This window comes from Mya arenaria, chromosome 6 (genome assembly GCF_026914265.1).
Source record: "Mya arenaria isolate MELC-2E11 chromosome 6, ASM2691426v1".
NCBI classification, from domain to species: domain Eukaryota; kingdom Metazoa; phylum Mollusca; class Bivalvia; order Myida; family Myidae; genus Mya; species Mya arenaria.
Genome location: NC_069127.1, coordinates 63,577,809 through 63,597,342, shown reverse-complemented (window position 1 = coordinate 63,597,342; position 19,534 = coordinate 63,577,809).

The following is a 19,534-nucleotide window of genomic DNA, read 5'->3' as shown; positions in this document are numbered from 1 at the left end:
AAGGTTTTCATAAATTATTTTGACGAAAGACAAGTGGCAACGACATGAATTCTAATTTTCCAATATAGAAAACAGTAGGTTTTAAAACTATATTGGTCATTTCTTCAGCTAGTTTTCACTCAGTTTAGTGTCAAAGTTGTGATACTCTGTTACAAGCAACAAGAAACTAGACATTCTTCTCATGGCCGGAATCACTTTGTTACATGCCAGGAAGCAGATGTCAAAACCTGAATGCCGTTTAAATAATACTTATTGTCTCTTCCCTATCCAACTGTCGTTTTCTAATAACAACCAAATTCGTTCCTCTATTTTTTAAGATAAGTTTAGCCCTGTTAAAAAACAAAAATCACAATCTTTGGCCATTCATTTACTTCAGCTGTGTGTCACCTTCTTGTCATAGTTTGCTAACTGAAGTTTTGTTATCTAAGAGGAATAACATTTAGGACTATCAGATATGTATTTAATAACAGAAAGTATCAATGGGCTTTTATCGCTTACAAAATACGACTTTGATGAAATTTCGCAGGACAAGAGACATAATAACGAGATATTAGAAAAAATGTACCCATGGGCTTTTACCGCTACCAGAATACGATTGTGATGAAATTCCGATAGGCACGAGACATGATTATGAGATATTTAACAGAAAGAACCCATGGGCTGTTATCGCAGACAAAATACGATTGTGGTATAACTCCGATAGACACGAGACATGATTACTAGAGTTTTAACAGAAAAAAATGGGCTTTTATCGCTGAAAAAAAAGATTGTGATTAAATTCCGATAAACTCAAATAATATTTACAAGGTATTCAACAAAAAGTACCCATTGACTGTTATCGCTGACAAAATACGATGTAAGACATGCTTACGAGATAATTAATAGAAATAATCTATGGGCTTTTGTCGCTGACAAAATATGATTATGATGATATTCCGATAGACAGGAGACATAATTACGAGATATTTAAGAGAATGGAGCCGTGGGCTTTACGCGCTAGCAAAAAACGATCATGATGAAAATTCCGATAGACACGATACATGATTACGATATAATTAACAGAATGTAAACATGCGATTTACTCGCGTACAGTATACGACTGTGATCAATTTCGGTTATGAGCAAGTTTCGCAGTGCGTCTTATATTCAATCTTACATCCTATGAGAGATATATGTGTAAAAAGAAAACGTTTATGATACATACATATCGTGTTTTGTCAACTATTATTTAATGACGCGTTAAGCACATACTAATATTTATCACTAGCAATATTCGACTTCGCGTCTTTAGCCAGTTTTTTTTTTAAAATACGGAATACTGTTCATGATAAATTATATTAACGACGATGTAACGTTACCATTTTCGTTAACAAGATAATATTTTAACTATATCTCTCTTTCTTTCTTTTTTTACGAGTGCACCTTTTGGCAAATTTGGTTTAATATTGGGATTCTTTTACTTTTTTGAGAAATCGTATGGCAGTTACATCGTTCAGTGTGATGCTAAAAAGGTCATAGCTCTCTTAAAAGGTATTAACCCTTTTCTTGCAGGGATTGTTATAGGTCAAGTGGTTTTAAGATGAAAACCACCTGACTCCGCCGCAAATAATGTCTACATTATGAAAGTTTATACAAAATTAAGGAAAACTTACAAACGTATATACTGGCAGTACATTCAGTATGATTATCAGCTTCGTACGCTTAACATATTTACCCCTACCTTGAAGGTTTCGTACCAAGACATATTGCGATTCGATTCGATACTACCTAATTTGCTTTTGTAGAATTTACATAGGGCGTCCTTTAGCTTCTTGGATATAGACATTGAAAAATTCGTATGCATACGTCAGTTGATATAATGGAGCATTTCTAATGTTCTGAAAACCATACCGTGAAAATACTTCAATCTGCCTCTCCAGCTAACATGACAACGTGACATGTCATCATGCCAACCATCCCCTCCAATAAATTCATTAATTTGACTAACTCTGCTATCGGTGCAATAAAGAGCATAAACAATTAATACAAAGACCAACACAAGCGTGTTTATGTTTGTATCATTTTTGCGTTGCCTGAATGGAATACCAAGAAAAAAACGTCCGTTGAAATCAAATTCATTCCAACGCAATCATAGACGGGAGAAGTTGCAGACAAAAACAAATGTAATCTTTTGATTAACAATATTATCTTTTTTTCAAATTAAACGGCTAATTATATTTTTTAAAATTGCTCATTTAATGTAATTGATATGATAAAACATCGTATTAAATTCCGTTTAATGGGATATGTTTATGCATAAACTAATACAGCCAATGAAGTAAATAAGAACATCCATTGCAGATTGACAAAGTATGCATATATCATACCACTAGTGCCTGCTTTTGCCTTACTCCAGTTGCACGTACACAGATATATGACATTATAGATTATGTTTGAGCACAAAGTGTTTAATGGTTAATTACGCTTTGATATAGTATGTACTATTTTAAATCTATATGAGGGTTTTCGGGCATAATGACTTTTACAGGTTAAGAGAGATATTTCTGAACCTTAGTAGGCATCATCCCCTTAAACAATAATACTAAAACTTAAATATTATTGGCAATACTCAGCCATTGAGTACGATCATAAGTATATAGACGAAATTTGTTTATTTCAGTGTAAGATTGTAATTTGTTTCACGAGTGTCATAGAAAAACTTATTTTCCACGAGTGGCAAAGCCACGAGTGAAAATACAGATTTTCTATGATCACGAGTGAAATAAAATATGATCTTACACTGAAATAAACATATTTTCTGTGTTTTTATGCTTATTTTCGGAGTTTTATTATTTTAGTCTATTTTTCTTGATTTTGAAAAGGGTGTTATTTACGCAGCTACCCGTGGGACGCCCCTACACGCAAAAGTATAGATGATGACGTAGCTGTCAATTATCTATTTCTGGTTGGTTGATAAAAAATTCTCTAATAGTCTTTTTTATAGTTTATTGTTCGCTCGTTTTTAGTGCAAAGATTTTATGAACAGTAATCAATGAAGTTTTATTAGTGCGTCTTTGTCCTCCCCCCCAAAAAAACACAAAAAAAACCCGAAAAAAAAACAACAAAAACAAAACAAACGAAAACACTTTTATATTAAACGGGGCATGAATACATAACCAAATTACTACGCCTCAATATATTGAATAACAATTTGAAAGGTCGAACGTTTAGCAAAAGAATTGCGGATTATCATTGGATATAATCATGATACATTGGTATTCAGTCATCTTACTGTAAGAGACCAGTCTGTTTCCAGGGAAAGAGAGAATACCACGCTTGGTTGTTGATAACTTTTGAGGCTTGGGTGGGGTAAAAAAAATATAAGTTAATCTGAAAATTGTTGAGGATTTTCCGGGGAGTTCGTATTACGTATTACAACGACAAACAGTTCGAAATACATTTGAACTATGATGTAACATTCTATTTATGTTAGAGCAGTGTTTTTCGTCTGTAATATGATTATTATGAAAGTAAATGTTCGAACATTTAGCTTCAAGATCAAGGAAATGTTTGGAAAACGGGTTAACATTTTTTTTATAATAAACGGTAAGTTGCTAATTTTCAAATATATCTTTATTTAAACTTATGTAACCTTTTTTAAATTTTAAATATATGTTTTGCCAACATTTTTTGGTTCAATGGTTCAAATAAGTGTTTTGTTTTGATTTTCATTGTTGTTATTTCACAGATAAAACTACATATTTTATCAAAAAGCATGAACGAAAAGATGTTCACGAGATGTCAAATATTTATAAAACTACTCTTATTTCATTGATTCAAAATAACTAAAACCGTTACAAATTAACGAGTACATCTCACTTTATCCCGTTTATATTTTCAACAAAAACATTTTACCCATTTATCATACCTAGAAGTGGTTTCGAGTAACCTACAACGAAAGCATCTCCCAACGGTTGTTTAGTTCTTAAGTGCTTATTTTGTTTTCCAATTAGGCAACAGGATTATATCTTTCTTTTAAAATAAAGATATAAAAAATATAACGATATAATTTAACTTATTTTAGTAACATTAACACTAATTTGAACCATTGCATCATACATATTCATGAAAGAAAAATGGCAGGAGTGGGATTTAAGAGCAATTCTAAGAGTATTACTAAGCCTTTTAATTGACTTACTTTTCGTTAGGATGGGTGTTGATGTATCGATGAATATTTGTTTCCGTTAAAATGTATCAATATCATTAAACAACATCATGCTAAAAGTGCAAGTATTGGACATGATTATAATTATCATCTTAATTGTTATTATATTGTTTTACTTTATATTGTACTGTTTAGTGTATCATTTTGATGTTTTATTATGATGAATAGTTATCAGTTATATGATGTTAATCTTCAAATACAGACGCTTGTAGTACGGTTTGTGGGGTTAACCCCAGCTATCAACCTTTAATTTGCTAGGCGAACTATGTCCGATGGCTGTGTTTGAATGACTGCATCGTTCCTTTAAGGTGTTTGCACTTATGCTCCGGCTGGATTCATTTGTTTTCATGTGTTGTGTGTATCCGGTCGTTTGATGCTGCAAAGTACCTTTTCAGGTTACATGTTAGTTTTACTTTATTTGTCATTGTTTTTATCTTTACATATACATTTTCATAGTTTTAATTTTGTAAGTAGTGATAACTTTAGAAGAATTCATGATTCAGAAAACTCGTGTTTCACTGATCGTTTCAAGGTGGTGAGTCCACCTGGTGAATCCACCATTAAAAGACAAAGCAACTTTGATGCGAGTGTCTGTTTGTGGTGTCTCTTATTCCGTGTCGTTTGGGCCGTTACGTTCTGCCTCTTAGCGTGGTTTATATTTGAATTCCTGTCTACTGGGCTTGCCCCTGTATTTTTCATAATGTTATTGCTGAACGGGTAAAGTGACTATATGACATTTTTTAGAAAGATTGCGATGGATTTGTAAGTGATTCAAATTTCTACTGGAAGAAGTTTAGTTTTATATACATTGGAATAGCTTTAAAATAGTTTATTTATGGAAAGATAAACTTGACAAAAAAGTGTCGATGGCATTGAATTTTGAAATAAAGCAAGTTAACCGTTTAACATGTATACATGGCTTCTGTAAGTCTTCTTTGTCATTATGCACTGGATCATTTAAGCCAAAATATTACGTCAAAAATAGTTTCCCGGCATTGCGAAGTGTTTCAAAATAGACATATTTCCTCCAACAGGACTCATGTTTCCTAGATTTGAATAGACCCACGAACATTGCGGGTCATAAAATAAATAATGTAATGATTAATTGATATTCACTAGAAGCAGAGCTCATTGCAGATCATTGTAGATCTTACAGAGGTTTAAAAAGCATAACATAACAATCTATTGGATTATATATACTAAAGAGCTCTTGTGTGTTATTTAAACGTAGTTTAAGCATGTGTCCTAAAATCAGTAATCAGATTATCTTTAATTTGTTTTAAAGCTAAACCTAAGAAAATAATGCATACTAGTATTTGTTTTCATTCATCTTCAACTTCGAAGAGGTAAACCACGTCCAGAGGATTACCGTTCTGTGTTTGACAAATGGAGAAGGGCAAATACACACGCAAGATAGGATAAGCTTGTACTTATTTATAATAAACCGTTGTTTAAGCTTGCTTGCTCGTTTCTTACAATCAAAATTGAATATAAGTTTGTCATTGCAATTGCAAGGCTCACATTTGCTTAAGTTGATTTCATATTACGTGTCTGGCTTTACTTATTCCCAACAAACGGTAATTGCAAACTGATTTAGCTTTTGAAAGTTTTCCTACAAACTTTATCATTACAATCAGTTATATACTTCTCATTATTTGCAATGTAAAAATGTATTCTTTTTACTTTTTACGGAGAAGCTACTTTATGATAGTACCGTAGCAGGGTGGTTCAACGTTTATCATTTTTGCGGAAGCATATACGTCTGGCCACCGGGTAGGCGTAATTATATTGCAATAAAAGTTATACAAACTTACTTACCAGGTCAAAATATCATTCGAACACACCAACATACTCAGAGAATCAGTCATCTTGTTCCGCATTGAACATGTCCCTCTTATAACATTCCGCATTAATTAAAGTTAGATTAAGTTACGTTGGGTCCCCTGCGTAGAAATGTACGGAAAAACTAAACGTTGCTGTCCCTGAAGACGCCTTAACTAGTTGTACATTAAAATTGTGGCTTCTGAAAAAGACTGTTTTTCAACACTAACAGCGATTACATCAACAACTTTCCTGCGAGAGACGTCTGTGGACGTTTGTAAAGCAAAATGCTCATATGTATATGAGCGAATATGTGTTGGTCGGAACTAGTCACAACTGTGTTCAGTAATAATTATTGTATGTTGACCTTTTGACTATACAGATATTCTTCGATATTTAAGACTGGTTCCTTATTTATATTAAGGCCAGCTGAAGATTAGCTGTGCGTTAACTGCGAGAAGACTTTACAAGGCAGATATTTGTTTTAGTACCTGTCAAAAAGACTGTCGTCTGAATTAAAATTTGCTTATTTACAGAAATTGTACAAAAAATCCTTTTAAGGTGCCAACCTATAAAGTGCGGTATATTATAATATAAGAATCATTACATACCACTTTGGACCTCCTGACCTTAAAGTGGTCTCCTAGTAAGTCGCTATTATATCAGGATACTCTCAGTGATCTGTATTAATACTTTAATACGGTTTCAACATATTAAAAGAAGAGTTTAGAGTTTTAATATATATCAACGTTTAAAAGCAATTCCTATTGTTTAGTGTTTAACAGAACACTGTTGTTGACAATGATATATTAAATTAGCCTGGCGTGAAATTATAATACTGGAAATCAGATTTACCAATTATTAAGATGCCGATTCATTTATCTAAACCGATTGTTTCTGTCAAGATTTTGAGTTTTTCAGGAAGTTAAAATGAACATAGAACTAAAACATGCGACTATTTCTATTAACTTTGAAAAGCTGTATATTCCTCCATAAATCAAATAAATGATGTGGAGAACTGGGAAAACTAGAAACACGACTAGAATGATAAAAATAATTCATTCAAGTAGAACAATTATCACTCAAAGTGATTTGTTGGAAATCATTAAACTGCTTATTTCAATAAGCAGGTACATTAAGTCACCGAAACATGTCACTTTGAAAACAACTTACAAATTAGCAGGTCAATACATGTGCTTAAATTGCATATGGTCGAATTTGTTGTGAGAATTAACAATGGTCTGACTGCTGAAATTGCACTTTTGCAATGAAAATTCTTTAATATACTCACACATGACAGTAGAAATATTTGAACATATAATATTAAATTCGAGAGGCATTCGACACAGTGCACCATATCAAGTCGCCTAAATATTATGTAGATATTGACAAAATTTTTAGCTACATGGGTTAAGATATTGACTGTAAAGTGATCACACACTCCATAAGAACAATGGCGGTGTGTTCTTGATCACACAACTTTGAACTTTGATTCTTAAACACTGCGGAGTTCAGCGTGTTTGGCTAGGAAGAGGGTTTAATTGCATAGAACTGAAAATGTCGATGTTGAGAATGGCACTTTCGTTTTAAGTAATCTGATTTGAACATATACATGTTGTTTTGCTTGACAGCACACTAGAGGTTTTGCGTAGCATGTTTTTGATATACTTTTGTATTTTCATTTAGGTGAAATGTTTTGATGCAATCCATTTTTATCTACACAATTATAGATGTTTGTTGATATTTCAGAAACACAATAGTTATCTTGAATTTTAGACATTGGCAAGATGCTTATGTTTGAATGTATGAACTATTTGAATTTGTTTTGCAAGGCATTAAAAGGGCTCTGTCAGAGTCACATACATTTGATCATTTGTCAAAAGACAATGTCACATATTGGTGCAAACATGTGAATCAATTGAGTTTAGAATAGCTGATACTATGTTGTTTTCCTTCCATCGTGAAGGCAGTTGAATGAAATGCATATATCACTCACGAGATGTCCCAGTACGTTTGTCCTTTTTGAAATGGCAAGGACAAGTTGACACCCATAACACTAAATTTAACTCTCCCCTTTTGATAATTTTTGTTTGCTCGTTGACCTTGTTTATTCAATATTTTATCCCAAGCTGATGTGTTGTTTGCAACGACAGTGGTCAACGTGCATCCTCCTTAATGAGAGTTTAGCTTTTTTACGTAATGATTGAATATTTTGGAAACTTTATTTGTATTAGGAACATTCACTTTCCTTAGGGAAACCATATATCAAAGCAAAAACAAGTCATAGTTCTGCACCTATATCATGTCCCATATTGATATAATTATGCGACTGTTGTTCACTAAAATAAAATGAGTTCAGAATAAACTGACGGTTTTCTGATTGCACGGCTTTTGTTTCTTAAATTGTAAAATGTCTGTATCTGGCTATCTTATATGCGCTTTGCTTTCGAAAACCACAAAAACATTTTTTTTGAAGAAGAAGTTTAAAGTGGCACACTTCGTGAACAATGTTTGACTATTTCTTTTACTATTTTGAAAGTAAACAAACCCACAATGACATTGAACTGGTCATAAATGCTTTGAATGGATAGGAGACCAAAGATCTTGATAAATACCGTATATCTTCAGGAAATTAAACATAAAACTTGTTTTCAGTATTATGCGACAAATTTTATCAATCAGTCTGAATGTGGTAGTTGAATATTTGTGTTTGTGATTAAGGAAATATGTCTAATATTTATTGCTTATACATTGTTGCTTTGTCAAAAACTATTTTAAAAATGTATATAGCTAATCATATAAAGCACAATATTGGCGGTAAATAACTAAGCATGATTTGAACATACTAAAAAGAAGATAACACCCTGTGACAAGACAGTGTTTCTTGCATGTTAAAAACACAAGGTACACAGGTGAATATACTTTGTAGATTGCTTTAGATGATTATGAGAACAAATTACCTTAGGTTTATTTAAATCATTCTGTATCTCAGTTATCCTATAAAAAGATTGGATACCATCTATCGAACTTCAACAAGTAGATTTGATATGAACGATTTAACGTTTCGGCTGATGATTTGTTAAAGTATATTTTGCGACCGTGTTACAAATTAGGACCTGTCTTTGTCATTGATAAGTTATTGTGATTTTTTGCTCTAAATATCGCCAAGATACTTGAGAGTTTCCATAGTGAATCTTTTCAGAGCTAATTTCTCTTGAGTGTGATCCGCATTATTACTGTCACGGTTTTGGAGTTATCACTGAAAATTCATGATGCACATTTAGAAAATGTATCGATATTTTATGGATTTACCTAAAAAGTACTTTAATTAGACATTTAAAACTAGTTAACTTTGAAAAGGAGATCGGTGCATTATGCTCAATTAAGAACATTCCACATCAAATAAGATTTGTACCACGTCTGTATTTTAGGTGTAGCAATTTTTTGGTAGTTGAAACAAATATAATTTGCACAACAGTTTAAAATGTTGCATTGAACATTCAGTGAACATTTATTATTATGTTCAGCAAAGTATCTAAATGCTCGTATATTATTGTGTAAGGCTGTTTCTGAAATTGTTATTTATTATGGATGTAATAAGAGTCGTTGATCTTTTATTGTGCATTGTGTGATTGTATACTGTTAAATGTAGTCTGGACACGCAAGTGTGTCAATGGTTATATTACACTAAACGAAAGTGTTGTTTATTTTTTCCTTAATGCACAATTGTGTTAAATGTTCGGTGTTTACTTCTTCCGGCCATGATTGTTTCCCTGGTTAGACGTGATACCAAAACCTCGCGTGTCAATACCACTGCACAAAATCAGACGAAAGTAATTTTATTTTAATTGATTATTTCTAGAAATCAAAGAAAACGGCTTAAATGACATGTTCAACAAACAACAATTTTTAGAAGTAAAAAATAACGCATTTGCCTAGCAAATTGTTCGTTGTTTTCACCCAATGAAAATTGGCAACAACATTGAACCAAACCATCAATAACAAGTATGCGTCTATCGTTTGGACACTTGGTTTTACACGCCTCAATATGCATCATTTTAGAGGCTTCAAGTGAATACTTACGTCCGCCAACTAATTCTCGCGAGGTTTAGAATGTCTTAAGCAAAGGGCTTATCATAGCTCTTCGCCAAAGTTATACATTACTTCAACGGGTGTCTATCATATCAATATATATCAAAGCCCGTTGAGCGTTCTAGAATGATGTTTGTCATAAATGTCCATATATTTAACAAATAAAGGTAGAATAATAAAAATATGTTTCATCGAACTAGAGCAATAAACTTACATAACACTACGAGAATAATACAGATAAAATTCACAAGCCAAAGGTTAAATTGAATCTAGAATTAGTTTAAATATCTTTTCATTCTTTGCAACTACTTGGATTCAGGTTCCCTTCACGTTAGCGAATATCCTCATGAATTAGATAAGGGTAAAGTTATTTACCTACATATCTGCTATATAAAAACATATGCATTTAAATGTTTTCAATTTTTCTATTTATATTTTAAGTGGTTCAAGTTTACATGTAGTGTTAACTATCTGTAATGTACCGTTAGGCTTTAGTCTATGAACTTTTATGTATTTTCCTTTGTTTCATCGACCTTTATTTTTTATCCGATTTTTTGTATCAATTTTGTTTACAGCGAAAACAATGCATCAGTACAAGAGTTACGAACAGCAGAACTGAAATATGTTCATACAAGTTTGTAACTTCTGGAATGTTTTAATCACGTAAGTGTTATCACACAATCTTTTTTTATGTTTGTTAAAAAGTAGTGTAGGCACGTGTTACAACGGATGCACTAGCTTGTCTGCTCTATGTTACTTGTATTTTGTTGAATTGAATATGCAGCCTACTGACTTTGATCCACTGGAAGAAGTACTGTTATTTTTTCATGCGTAGATTTTACTGTGTCTAGATACGTTCTTTTTGAGATTTTTCCGATCAGATTTACTTTTATTGTGTTAAGCTTCTGTAAAGAGGAAAACAAAATTAATAGAGCCTTACTCAGGCACAAATTCAGCAGGAGTTGTCCTTACAAGACCGTGTTAAATATGAATATGGCATATGAAAAGTAAACATTAGAAAAAGCAATGGTGACAGTCAAGCCTTTTGTGATTTTCCAGCGTAGAATTGTATATAAATTTAAGGATGTTTAATTCATTTCGTCAGCTATTTATCAACTTATTAATCATTTATAATGGTTAGAAAGTTTTTTCAACAAAATGCAAATTAGGTCATTGGCATGTCAATGAAAACATCATTACGAAAATACCGCAATGACAATTGTGACGCGTACATTTTTGAAATATGAAAACACAACGAGGCCAACAGTGACGCGTACATTTCGTATAGGTCAAAGAGTGGAAATAAAAGTATAAATGTTGCTCAGAATGTATTTTTATAATTAATTTATAGATCGAGTCAACGCACATACATTCATACCGACAAATAAACATGTTACCTTAATACAGTCCAAAACATGTGCTAAATCACGAGATACCTTTCTATATCAAGATTGACTGTTACGAATAAGTTTGAAATGGTCTTCGCTTTATTTGTTTATATGATTGTTCGTATGAAGCCAACATATCTTGTTAATCAACAAGTTTCACGGGTCTGGGAAAATGTGATACAATTCAGTTGTAAAACACTTAGACTAATTGACCCTTGTACCGTACGATCTCTTTTTCAAACTGGCGAATCCAAGCAGAAATATTAATTTCTTTTCGACATAAATTGTTGTATTCGTCAAAAAAACACAGTAAGTTTGAATACACAAATAGTTCTTACAATTCATTAAGAATTCTTAAGGTAATTTCCAGCTATTGCGATGATTAGTTGTACGCTAGTTGTTAAGATGATGGCTCGAAGTATTACCATGTGTTTAAAAAGAAATACCTCTAAAATTAAATTATGTTACATGAATTGTGCTTTAGAAAGCCTCATTTATTACCAATACTATACAATACAATACAATTCAAAAATGCTTAGTTTGTAATACCGGCCCCAAAATACGAAAACTCAAGAATGGTGTACACTAACATGTTTTTGGACATGCGTTATGATAGTAATAATCATAACAAAAAATAGCGAAGTGGTTAGATACCATTTTTAAAACAACCTGTTTTACTTAAAATGACAATTTTAAATATTTCGATAATGAAACAATTGAATCAGATACTCTTCAATAATGTTAATTTCCTATGCTCACACGATAGATATACATTTGGTCCTAAAATGATAGATCTCATTTTCAACAACATTTAAATGTCTTTTAAAGACGAACTGTACAAAATACATAGTCTCTTTCAATATTTAAGTGCCGTCCTTTTCCAATATTTAATGCGTGACATGAGCATCTGAAATTTGATAAAATGTGTTTCAATTGAAATGTCAATAACATATATGTTCCGGGTGTTATAGACTTAAACGGTTTATAACACAATGCGTACACTTTTTGTCCTTTTGCTTCACAAACTATGCTTCAGTCATTACTAAATGTTGTCAACGTATTCAATGATAAAGAGATTTCAAATCAAGAACCAACATTTTTAAAACGATTTACTAGATTTAAGTTAGCCTGTTTTCAAAGCAGTCTTAGCCTTGGCGTCATGGTCGTCTGTGTCTTTTTTGGCGTGGACAAATACGTTAATCTTGCTCATTACTTTACAATCATCAGAAACTTATCGAAGCATCTATTTCCAAAATATCATTTTAATTTGAATTTGAAATATGTAGCAAAATAACAATCTTATCACTAATGGGCCAATGTTGGTTAAACCCACAATAAATTAATGTTTAATTTAAGTCTGCATGCAAGATCGCTGTCTTTCCAATGATGTCCAAAACATTCTCTGAATATTGGAAATATTGGGCTTTATCACGGAAAAGAGCAACCATTGCAATTTATTCTTGTTTTTTTTTTTATACTTTTATCGAATTACTACTAATCAAATCGCTCATAAAGTCAGCTTTTCAAGAATAAGACTCAAACGTAATGAACATCGTGTCGTATTTAGCCTGATACTAGTCTTGTTTGGCTTCAAAAACTGAATTATTAAACCCTTGATTAAAAGTAACATTTCATTAGCACTTTGTGGTGAGATATTAACAAGTTTGTAGATGTTTTCCCTAAAAACGCTATACAGTATTGAGTTGTGCTACGGAAAAAAGGATTTACATTTGAAACGCTCCAAAATATAGATCTGGTGAGGATGTACTTTGGTTCGAAATAAAAAAAACGATGTGGTTTGAAATAAGTCTTTCGAAAATCAAGTAACAAACATTAGTTTGTCAATAAAAAATATATACAGTTACCCATCAGATCATTGTCCGAACATCACTTTCGATCATCACTTTGAAATATACGCTTCGTCTGTCAATGAATAAGCTTTATTGATATGCGGATTTGACGTTAGAAACGTACTGCCAATAAATACTCCTACCACTTTTAACAAAAACAACAACAAAATTTAATTGATATCAATGCGACGACTTTTGAAAGTGTTTTCCTTCAACAAAGTTATAGAATATAGCATTATAAGTAATCCAATGTGCAAAGGACGGACTGTTTATCTATTTATATTTAAATATCATAAAATATGGCATACGTGTGACTAGTACACTAGTGTCGCTTACTACCTCCTGCATTCGCCAGGTCATGTATGCGCCCAATGTTTTATTTCATATCATGCTTCTCATTTTACCGTAAAATTTCGGACACGTGAAAATACGAACTGACAGAAAATTCGAAAAATGGCTGATAATACCTAGTACGTTTTATTACCATTTAAAACAAGATGTGTCTATCAGAAAACGTAGAATGGAAATAGTTCTCAGGCTATAAAACGTTGTTAAAAGATTTTTGTGACGGCATGCATTGTTCTTTTTGTACTCTATATGGGTTATTGGACTGCGTACCGTAATTATTACGGAAACTTTAAAGGCCCTATATGTTTAGGTGTAATAAAAATACATTTTTTTATAAAACTCCGATTTTTAGGTTGTAACAACTCAATGCTCAATGAAGATGTGACTGAAGTTTGCGCAGCCATAAGGGAAAATGAAAATGGTTATTTGTTGTATGTCCAATAAATAGTAGAAGACAGAAAAATGCAGTTTCCGTATTAAACGAATAATGAATAGTGATTACATATTTTGCACTTGTTATATATCCGTAGAAGTTTTATTTTAAAGACGATTAATATAAATAATAACGAAAGTAATAATTTACAAGTTATAAGTATATTTTTGATTTGTGATCAATTAGTGTCAATACCTTTAAGTGAGAAGAATGCTTATTTGTGTCAAACAGAACAATACCATATAAATATAATGAGAGTCCATTTAAAAAACATCTATACTCAAGTATATTTGTCACTCTTCTGACATTATAAATGGTTGTATTTGTGTGTATCAAACCAATGGCAGTCAATCGATTAATATTTTTATTAATATTCAACACAAATTGTCTTAACGTTTTGGCGGCATAGATGCATGCATTTTGTGCTAGACGTCAGTAAAAGAAACAACTCGTCATTTCATTACTCAATGAGGACATGGAGGAAAAAACAGTAATTGAATTAGCGGGAATTAATGGAATTCACTGTTATAATGGCAGCAAAATGTGCTACTTGTTTACAATTAGGAAACTTATTGGATAACATTTACGGAATATCAAAAACAAATTGTTTTCCGCAATAGAGCTGATAGAGCAACCGGCATTTGGCAGTATAATTTAGTATATAATGCTTCTGAATTAATTTCATTAGAACACAGAAAAGACAAAACAATGAAATAATATGCTGAAGTAATTGGAAATCATGACAGAGAGGTTTATAATAACTGGTAAGGCTACATATTAAACGGCTGACAAATAGTCAGATATCCAATCTAATGAACATAGACAAGCATGTTATATAGATCAAGTGTATTGAGATGACAGAAGTTGTGATTCCCGTACCGTTTTATACATGAAGTAACGAAATATAACGAATGTATCGTGTATGTCAATGGCGAAATGCCAATTATTTCTGAAAGAAAAAAGCTATTCCAAACGCATCCCCTCCATACATCAATGGGACACCAATAAACTTAATGCATATTTCGGTGAATATTGAATCGTAAATAATTGCATGAGGTATTTGTATCCTGCAATGTTTATGGTCCTAGACGCAATCATCGTCTGATAACTGTTTGAAATGAACTATAACTCATCAGAAAACTCTGCAGAAAGATGAGGGTGGCAATTTAGGTAATTTGTTACCTATCTGGTATCACAAGAAACATTCATGATAATAGTCTAGATATATGAACATAGAAATACAGTACGTTTGTACAAATCACATGGCTTCTATTGATCAGCATTAATCATTATACTGTTACGTGCTCGTGATGTTAAGGGGCAACCTACACTCCGACTTCTTGTATCGGATGAATCTTGATTGAGGTTTAGCTCTGGCTCTACAGCACCCTGCATTTTCAGCTCATCTGTATTACTTGGCAAAGTTAACTTGATTTACTTTACCCATTTGTTGCAGCACATAATTGTACAATTCATCACGGAATGAAAGATGGCACAGCTTTTCGGTTGATATTTAGTCCTTTATCTAGCCCAAATAGAACCTAATGACTGCTGCAAATATTAAGCGTATGTAGTGACCTGAAATGAAATATATTTTCTATCTTCAATGAACTGTTGATTTGTTTTGTCAAAATCAAACTAAATCATTTCAATGGATTCTAAAGCATTAATTGATATTAAACAAGACTGCTCTTTTGCTAAATACTTGAAACAGTGTCAATTTTATGTACGAGTCGATGTTGAGCTTGTGCTCATGTTTGCGTTTCTGGCCAGATTGATGTTACAAAAAACGGAACAAAAAACGTCGGCTTTAAGCAACGTTATGATATACTTAAACCAACGGACACGAAGGGGCACTAGTAAAGAGTTGCTCGTAACTGCAAATAAAGATGCCTGACTGCCAAATTTTCCAACAACTTACCATTTTACGCGACATGTGGTTAATAAAAGGAATTATGTCAAAGTTTGCACTTTTCTAACACTAACCATTCCAAGGCGGTAATCCCATCTTTTAACGGTAAAGCAAGTTTGATGAGGGTATGTTTCTGTGGTGTAAGTTTTTCTGTATGTAGTGTAAGTTTGTTTTTGGTGTTTGTATTTGTGTATTTGATGTTATTTTGTTTGTTGTCAATAGTTCTTGGTCGATTTGGCCCCTGCCTTGTACCCCTAAACAAGGTTAATTTTTGGATTTCATTGTAATATTAACTTTGCGACTTCTGACATGACTAACAATAAATCATTAAATCTAGTCATGCTAAACAATATCCAAATGTAACATGAATGCTATGCCTCACACATTACAGGTATTATCTAGGATTAAGCATACATTGTTGTGCTAAAACGTTGAAAACAGATATATAAATTAAATGTAAATCATTGGTTAGTAAACATATTGATCTAGGCCCTCTACCATTCATACGACTCTTTGTTGGTTTCCACGTCGAATTACCCTGACCGATGAACAATGTTAATGTATGTTAATACTATTGTCAATATTGATCAAAACTCCAAAACCATAGGGCGCGTTTTATTAGTATGAGATATTATTCGTAATATCAATAATCTTAGATCTGTATAAGTGAAACAAATGGCAACACGATCGATTTTCGTTTTGTTTATTTTCATTCCGTGTTCCTTTTTTATTCTGGCTAACAGTTTAATTCAAAAGTTACAAAATTCGAGTATAACGGGTAATGCAAGTGAAACAAAACAAATTACAGTGACACGCCTCGTATCTGAAACTGTAACTGTTAAAGCTGCACTCCTACAGATTGACCATTTTAACAACTTTTTTTATTTTTGGTTTTGAAAGAGGAAATGTTTGCGTAAATATCAGCAAACCAATGATTTAAGATTGCTGACAAAAAATCAGATGATAGATTTTCATATTTCCGATCGAAAATGGATGTTTTATGGATTAAACCGTTTCTAACGGTTTAAAAAAATGAATGTTTTTTTTTTACTTAAAAATCTGCGGTCTGATTTTTTGTCAGCAGTCTTTTATAACTGGTTTCCATGGATTTTCGAAAAAAATGGCAAAACAAAATAAAAAATGGCAAAACGTTCAATCTGTGAGAGTGCAGCTTTAAGCTTCAGGTGAAAGTTTTATAGGCACCGAGAAGAGAAACACAACGTACAAACATCACAGACAGACCATGCCCGATACGAAACAACTTTATAAAAACGGTAAAGTCACCGCCTAGAAACGATCAGTCAAGTACATATATACAAAAACCTCACATTCGTTTTAATTTATCAATTATTTTATATATGTTTATAATTTTGTTATTTCTAGTTTTAAGGAAGTTTTATTCCATAAAGTATTATTTCCTCCCGTATAATTTGCTATGAGAACTTGGTCATTTTCACAGTTTAATTATCGAGTTAACGATTGCCATACCCACCCATTCAGTTCTGTTTATTTAATTTATAGTTCATTACTGTCTGAGATATACATATAATAAACAATACTTATGTCCGTGAGATTTCAAGTACAAATATCCCATATCCTTACACACATCATCATTTCAACTTATTGGTGACAGTGATGTGATCATAATTTAGATTTATTGCGACACGAGCTCCTTTGGGATTTTCTAATTGAAAGCAAGATACCCAAGAAAAGGTGGCAATACAAAAATATTGTTGGCTTGGAATTAACAGTTGATTGCGGTTTTGACACAAAAATATGGTAACCATGCATATTTTATGGTATCAAACCTCACATATCAAATTAGGTCTCAATGTAAATTCTAAAAGAAGCACGCAATAAAGATCAAAGTATGAAAAAAGGGCCGATGTCATTAACTGTTATGGTGATAATAAAACTTCCTCCTTCACAGTAAGTCATTAATTTTTGTTCGGAGCTTTCGGAGGACAAATTGTTAAATAACTATAGATGTAAAGTAATAAAACACAACATACGAATTGCAATTACAATTCATGTATGAGCATGTATCTGTTACGAGTAATCATGTTATTAACGGAAATTACATTTTAAGCGCTAAGATAATTTAATTAGCTGTTGCACTGAAATACTTATATGAAAAAATACAGAAACAAGCTCAGTAGCCTAAAGTTTAAGCATAAACCCCGTTTAATGGCACAGAGTAAACGCCAAAGACATAGAACACAAAAACAAAAAATCACAAACAAGAAACATGGAACAACAGCACAAATCTCCACAAAGAGCACAGTGCATATACACTATATAAAACACTAGGTATGTTTATCAAGGACTGTTAGGTACCGCCTTGGAACGGTCAGTAAATGCACAGTAAAACTGCGATCTCTCGAGGACGCCGGGGTCCGAGCTGAAAAATCGAAGGAACCGATGTTTCGAACGACCCGAGTTTCAATTTTCCAGTCTGTTATGAAATGTGTATTTGAAATCGTCAAACAGACTGTTATCTACCACACCGATTATGTGTTGCGTTGTGGAAATCACTCATATATTCAAAGGCTGTCGAATACAAAATGTAAAAGAAACAACAATTATAAATGAATAAATAGTAATGTTGATTTTTACAAAATGCACATTTTCTAAACAATCAACATTTAAATATGACAGTACATATTATGGCATTAGTAAGATTTATGTTTCGCAACATAAAGGATTGATGATTGGCGCATCTTGTCTGTCTCGCGAAACTGTTCAAACTCCTAATTACCTTCTCAAATGCTCTTATCACCTATCAGCGGTAAACAGTGATAAACGGTTTTTCACACTCTATCAAATTTCCTTTTAACTGCCATTGCATTTTTTACAATTTGCGAAAACACCTAGCAATTGTTTGTTTATTTTGGAACACGCGTTCGGGATAAAGTGTGAAATTATGACCTCGAGGGAGCCATAAGGTTTTGTGGATGATTTGTGTTTTTGGGACCGGCTATAGCGCTCGACTCCTCGACTTATTCAGGTTTCAGTATATTTTATATGAAAATAGAAGGAAAAATATTTGGGACCAAGCTCCGACCTCGAGAGACCGCTGGTTCTCGAACGACCGCCTGTTTGAACGACCGCAGTTTTACCGTATATTTACTGAGGGTTTAAACCAGTTTACGTGCACAAACCTCACTCTTATCCCAACAATCCTGAATAAGACATTTGTCTCATAACTATGCCATGAAGAAATTGTTTACACTCATCATAAATAGTGTCAGTGACATTAATCTTTGTCTGAAGCCTGTAGTTTACATGAAACTTGATTATTAGAGGCATGCACAAGTTTTGCACATTCCGTCATGTTTTTCTATGAAAAATTATTTCGTAGATAACTAATACATATCAAGTTTTGTCACAGTATGTTAACCATAACTTAAACAGTAATCTATTATTAGTAACAGTGACCTTGACCCTAGAAGGCCAAAGGGCAATCCAATGACAGCTCTGCATAAA